This window comes from Neofelis nebulosa, chromosome 1 (assembly GCF_028018385.1).
Source record: "Neofelis nebulosa isolate mNeoNeb1 chromosome 1, mNeoNeb1.pri, whole genome shotgun sequence".
Classification (NCBI taxonomy): Eukaryota; Metazoa; Chordata; class Mammalia; order Carnivora; family Felidae; genus Neofelis; species Neofelis nebulosa.
Genome location: NC_080782.1, coordinates 85,926,532 through 85,933,966, shown reverse-complemented (window position 1 = coordinate 85,933,966; position 7,435 = coordinate 85,926,532).

The following is a 7,435-nucleotide window of genomic DNA, read 5'->3' as shown; positions in this document are numbered from 1 at the left end:
AGCAGAGGTTAGAGCTAGTGAGGTAGAAATTGTGAGTTTTCTGGAGTATGTAAAAATGAAGTCACTTATAGCTGTTTGATGATATCATGGGTTTTTGTTATAGGGTGGGGATAGCATTGTGGATGTGGTTTTTTTTAAGGGTCATTCATTAGAGATATATATGAAAGTCTTAAAGATTAAGTGATATGATATCCAGGATTCTCTTTAAAATAAATGGGAGTGGGAGAAAGGAGTGGGGTATAGATGAGATAAGATTGCCACATTTTTTTGAATATGGACAATGGATACATGAAAGTTCATTATGCTTATTCTGTCTACTCTTGAATCTGCTGAAAATGTTCTTCAATAAAAAGTTTTGAAGGGAGAAAGGAAGAAATAAGTCATAAGGGACCTGAGCATTTGAGTTTAGTCTACATTTTCTTTCCAAAAAAAATTGTGATTTATGTCCTTAGGTACTTTATCACATATGTCTGTGTGAAAGTAATTTAGTTCCTCAATTAATAAATAAGAAAAGGGAAGATATGCAAATTTCTCTTGATTTATGTCTCCCTTCCACTTGCTTCACAGCTTAGTCTGTCTGCCTTGATCTGTCATCTTGTTCTGTCTTGTAGACCCTATTCCATAATATTAAGAGAGTCTTTTTTATCCTATAGAAATTGGATCTCACATCATCTTCTTACTACTCTCTATCTCCTTTCACAAGATCCTTTAAAGGATCATCTTAAATATTCTCTATTACATTCTTACCCTACTATTCTTTTAAAAAGTAGTGGGGCACCTGGGTGGCTGAGTCGATTTAGCATCTGATTCTTGATTTTGGCTCCGGTCATGATTCTGTGTTAGGCTCTGTGCTGAGCATGAGCCTTCTTAAGATTCTCTTTCTCTCCCTTGTCCCTCTCCCCTGCTTGCATGCTGTCTGCCTCTAAAACCATCAAAACCCTAGAGGAGAAAGCAGGAAAAAACCTCTCTGACCTCAGCCGCAGCAATTTCTTACTTGACACAAAGGCAAGGGAATTAAAAGCAAAAAGGAACTAATGGGACCTCTTGAAGATGAAAAGCTTCTGCACAGCAAAGGAAACAACCAACAAAACTAAAAGGCAACCAAAGGAATGGGAAAAGATACTTGTTGCAAGTGACATATCAGACAAAGGACTAGTATCCAAAACCTTTAAAGAGCTCACCAAACTCCACACCCGAAAAACAAATAATCCAGTGAAGAAATGGGCAGAAAACATGAATAGACACTTCTCTAAAGAAGACATCCGGATGACTAACAGGCACATGAAAAGATGCTCAACGTCACTCCTCATCAGGGAAATACAAATCAAAACCACACTCAGATATCACCTCACGCCAGCCAGAGTGGCCAAAATGAACAAATCATGAGACTATAGATGCTGTAGAGGATGTGGAGAAACGGGAACCCTGTTGCACTGTTGGTGGGAATGCAAATTGGTGCAGCCACTCTGGATAATAGTGTGGAGGTTCCTCAAAAAATTAAAAATAGATCTACCCTATGACCCAGCAATAGCACTGCTAGGAATTTACCCAAGGGATACAGGAGTACTGATGCATAGGGGCACTTGTACCCCAATGTTTATAGCAGCACTCTCAACAATAGCCAAATTATGGAAAGAGCCTAAATGTCCATCAACTGACGAATGGATAAAAAAATTGTGGTTTATATACACAACGGAATGCTATATGGCAATGAGAAAGAATGAAATATGGCCCTTTGTAGCAACATGGATGGAACTGGAGAGTGTTATGCAAAGTGAAATAAGTCATACAGAGGAAGACAGATACCATATGTTTTCACACTTATGTGGATCTTGAGAAACTTAACAGAAGACCATGGGGAAGGGGAAGGAAAAAAAAGAGAATGAGGGAGCCAAACCATAAAAGACTCTTAAAAACTGAGAATAAACTGAGGGTTGATGGGGGGTGGGAGGGAGTGGTGGGTGGGTGATGGGTATTGAGGAGGGCACCTTTTGGGATGAGCACTGGGTGTTGTATGGAAACCAATTTGGCAATAAATTTCATATTAAAAAATAAATTAAAAAATTTAAAAATAGTGAAAAAATATACCATGGATTCAAATAAATAAATGACAAATAAATACTCATGTATCAATAAGCTATGAATAAAAAGAACATTACCAGTAACTTGAAATATCTGATGTCTCTCCTTTATCTCTCTTTGTGCTATATTTTATATAATGTAGTAAGGTGAGCACTATATTGAAATCTTTTCCATATTTTTTTGTATTGATTTAGCACTATGCATATATTACTAAACACTGTTGCTTAGTTTTGCCTGCTTGGTAACATTTTATACTTTGAATCATACTGTAGTATTCTTCTGTGTTCTACTTTTTTGAGTCAACTATATTTTAGGGATTTATTTACATTGATGAGAATAGCTATAGTTTATTTATTTTTACAAATGTGTAGTAGGGGCGCCTGGGTGGCTCAGTTGGTTGAGCGTCCAACTTCGGCTTAGGTCTTGATCTCATGGTTTGTGGTTCTGGGCCCCACATCGTGCTCTGTGCTGACGGCTCAGAGGCTGGAACCTGATTCCAAATCTATGTCTCCTTCTCTCTCTGCCCCTCCCCCGCTCACACTCTGTCTCTCTCTGTCAAAAATAAACATTTACAAATGTATAGTAGTTAATTATATTCTTATAGCACAATATATTTATTTTATTGTTGACAGACATTTATCCAGATTTTGTACTCAGAAAATAGTCCTGTGTATATGCATATTCTAGTGAATGTGCACATGGTGTCCATGTGTACAAATTCTTCTAGGACATTTTCGAGTCACAGAACATGGGTATTTTTAACTTTTCTAGGTAAAGGTAAATTGTTTCCAAAGTGTGAATCAAAACCAGTAGCATATACATTTGCTCATGGTTTTATAGTATTGTATATTGTGTGTTCATCAAGTATTGTCCATGCTCAATGTTGTCAAAATGTAATATTTTTGCTAATGTGGTATGCTGGTTTATGAAGAAGTAATTTAATGAATGTCTTTGATTACTAAAAAGATTGGGTATCTTTTCCTATGTTTTGTTAAGCAATTAAGTTTCCTACAGTGTGAATAATCTCTTCAAGATATTTGACAATTTCTATTTAATTTCTTAACCTTATTACATAGAATGCTAGGAGTACTAGTCACTCTCCAAAGGATTCATTTCTGGTTGCTTCTGCCATAAAATTGCTCTTTTCAAAGTCTTAACTGATTTCCATGTTAACAAATCCAATGGATAATTTTCAGTCTTTATTTTACTTGATTTTTAAATTTCTGCAATGCACTTAACAACTCCTTTTTTTTCTTTCTTTCTTTTTTTTTTTTTACATCATATTCCGCTGATTTTTCTCTACCTTGGCTTTTCTTTTCAGTCTCTGCCTGTTTGTTTTCTACTCTTCTTCTTTTTCTTTTTTTTCAATTTCATTTTATTTTTTTAAATTTACATCCAAATTAATCAGCATATAGTGCAAAAATGATTTCAGGAGTAGATTCCTTAGTGCCCCTTACCCATTTAGCCCATCCCCCCTCCCACACCACCTTCAGTAACCCTCAGTTCTCAATATTTATGAGTCTCTTCTGTTTTGTCCCCCTCCCTGTTTTTATATATTTTTGCTTCCCTTCCCTTGTGTTCATCTGTTTGGTATCTTAAAGTCCTCATGAGTGAAGTCATGATGTTTGTCTTTCTCTGACTGACTAATTTCACTTAGCATAATTCCCTCCAGTTCTATCCATGTAGTTGCAAATGACAAGATTTCATTCTTTTTTGATTACCGAGTAATACTCCATTGTATATATATACCACATCTTCTTTATCTATCCATCCATCAGTGGACACTGGGCTCTTCCCATACTTTGTCTATTGTTGACAGTGCTGCTATGACATTGGGGTGCACTTGTCCCTTCGTAATGGCACACCTGTATCCCTTGGATAAATACCTAGTAGTGCAATTGCTGGGTTGTAGGGTAGTTCTATTTTTAGTTTTTTGAGGAACCTCCGTACTGTTTTCCAGAGTGGCTGCACCAGCTTGCATTGCCACGAGCAGTGAAAAAGAGATCCCTTTTTCTCTGCATCCTCACCAACATCTGTTGTTGCCTGAATTGTTAATGTTAGCCATTCTGACAGGTGTCAGGTGGTATCTCATTGTGGTTTCCATTTGTATTTCCCTGATGATGAGTGATGTTGAGTATTTATTCATGTGTCAGTTGGCCATCTGGATGTCTTCTTTGGGGAAGTGTCTATTCATGCCTTTTGCCCATTTCTTCACTGGATTATTTGTTTTTTGGGTGTTGAGTTTGAGAAGTTCTTTATAGATTTTGGATACTAACCCTTTATCTGATATGTCACTTGCAAATATCTTCTCCCATTCTGTTGGTTGCCTTTTAGTTTTGCTGATTGTTTCCTTCACTGTGCAGAAGCTTTCTATTTTGATGAGGTCCCAGTAGTTCATTCTTGCTTTTGTTTCCCTTGCCTCTGGAGACGTGTTGAGTAAGAAGTTGCTGCAGGTAAGATCAAAGAGGTTTTTGCCTGCTTTCTCCTCGAGGATTTTGATGGCTTCCTGTCTTACATTGAGGTCTTGCCTCCATTTTGAGTTCATTTTTGTGTATGGTGTAAGAAAGTTGTCCAGGTTCATTCTTCTACATGTCGCTGTCCAGTTTTCCCAGCACCACTTGCTGAAGAGACTGTCTTTATTCCATTGGATAGTCTTTCCTGCTTTGGCAATAAATTCGTATCTTTCAGTACTCACTCTAAACGTCAGTGGACTCAATGCTCCAATCAAAAGACATAGGGTAACAGAATGGAAAAGAAAACAAAATCCGAAGATGGAGGCGTAGGAAGATGCTGGGTCACCTCGTCCTGCTGATCACTTAAATTCCACCTACAACTGCCTAAATAACCCAGAAAATTGCCAGAAGACTAGCAGAGCGGATTCCCTGGAGCCAAGCACAGACGAGGGGCCCACGGAAGAGGGTAGGAAGGGCGGCAAGGCGGTGCGCTCTACACGGACTGGCAGGAGGGAGCCGGGGTGGAGGGGCGGCCCGCAGGCCAAGCAGAGACCCCGAGTCTGGCTTGCAAAAGTGGAGAGGCCGGATGGAGTGTCTCTGGACAGCGAGCGGAACTTAATATCTTGAAGGTTATAAGTTAACAGCTCTGCTCAGAGAGTGGGAGGGCTGGAGGACAACGGGAAGGAGAGTTTTTGAGCCCCGGATGATAGAGCTGAGCTTGGCGGGAAACAAAGGCGCTCGCCAGCTCCATCTCCCTTGCCCATCCCCCAGCCAAAATCCCAAAGGGAACCAGTTCCTGCCAGGGAACTTGCTTGCACCCTGCAAACACCCAACGCTGTGCTTCTGCGGATCCATCCCTCCAGCAACGGGTCTGACTCCCTCCTGGTGCTGCAGGTCCCCTCCCAAAGTGGATTACTGAAGGATAAACGAGATGACCCTTCCCCTCCTGCCCCTGAGCACCTTGCCGATCCACCCCAGCTAATACGCCAGATCCCCAGCACCACAAACCTGGCAGTGTGCAAGTAGCCCAGATGGGCCACGCCACCCCACAGTGAATCCCGCCCCTAGGAGAGGGGAAGAGAAGGTACACACCAGTCTGACTGTGGCCCCAGCAGTGGGCTGGGGCAGACATCAGGTCTGACTGCGGCCCTGCCCACCAATGCAGGTTATTCAAGACAGCACAGGGGAAGTGCCCTGCAGTTCTTTCCAAAATGATGAAACGGAAGAATTCCCCTGAAAAGAATCTCCAGGAAATAACAACAGCTAACGAACTGATCAAAAAGGATTTAAACAATATAACAGAAAGTGAATTTATAGAATAATAGTCATAAATTAATTGTGGGGCTTGAAAAAAGTATAGAGGACAGCAGAGAATCTACTGCTACAGAGATCAAGGGACTAAGGAACAGTCAGGAGGAGCTAAAAAATGCTATAAACGAGCTGCAAAATAAAATAGACATGACCACAGCTCGGATTGAAGAGGCACAGAGAGAATAGGTGAACTAGAAGATAAAATTATGGAAAAAGAGGAAGCTGAGAAAAAAGAGATAAAAAAATCCAGGAGTATGAGGGGAAAATTAGAGAACTAAGTGATGCACTAAAGAGAAATAATCTACGCATAATTGGTATCCCAGAGGAGGAAGAGAGAGGGAAAGGTGCTGAAGGGGTACTTGAAGAAATCATAGCTAAGAACTTCCCTGATCTGGGGAAGGAAAAAGGCATTGAAATCCAAGAGGCACAGAGAACTCCCTTCAGATGTAACTTGAATCGATCTTCTGCACGACATATCATAGTCAAAATACAAGGATAAAGAGAAAATTCTGAAAGCAGCTAGGGATAAACGTGCCCTAACATATAAAGGGAGACCTATGAGACTCGTGACCAGTATCTCTACTGAAACTTGCCAGGCCAGAAAGGAATGGCAGGAGATCTTCACTGTGATGAACAGAAAAAAATATGTAGCCGAGAATCCTTTATCCAGCAAGTCTGTCATTTAGAATAGAAGGAGAGATAAAGGTCTTCCCAAACAAACAAAAACTGAAGGAATTCGTCACCAGTAAACCAGCCCTACAAGAGATCCTAAGGGGGGTCCTGTGAGACAAAGTACCAGAGACATCGCTACAAGCATGAAACCTACAGACATTATGACTCTAAACCCATATCTTTCTATAATAACACTGAATGTAAATGGACTAAATGCGCCAACCAATAGACATAGGGTACCAGAATGGATAAAAAAACAAGACCCATCTATTTGCTGTCTACAAGAGACTCATTTTAGACCTGAGGACACCTTCAGATTGAGAGTGAGGGGATGGAGAACTATTTATCATGCCACTGGAAGTCAAAAGAAAGCTGGAGTAGCCATACTTATATCAGACAAACTAGACTTTAAATTAAAGGCTGTAAGAAGAGATGAAGAAGGGCATTATATAATAATTACAGGGTCTATCCATCAGGAAGAGCTAACAATTATAAATATCTATGCGCTGAATACAGGGGCCCCCAAATATATAAAACAATTGCTCACAAACACAAGCAACCTTTTTGATAAGAATGTGGTAATTTCAGGGGACTTTAACACCCCACTTACAGAAATGGATAGATCATCCAGACACACGGTCAATAAAGAAACAAGGGCCCTGAATGATACATTGGATCAGATGGACTTGACAGATATATTTAGAACTCTGCATCCCAAAGCAACAGAATATACTTTCTTCTCGAATGCACATGGCACACTCTCCAAGACAGATCACATTCTGGGTCACAAAACAACCCTTCATAATTATACAAGAATTGAAATCGTACCATGCATACTCTCAGACCACAATGCTATGAAGCTTGAAATCAACCACAGGAAAAAGTCTGGAAAACCTCCAAAAGCATGGAGGTTAAAG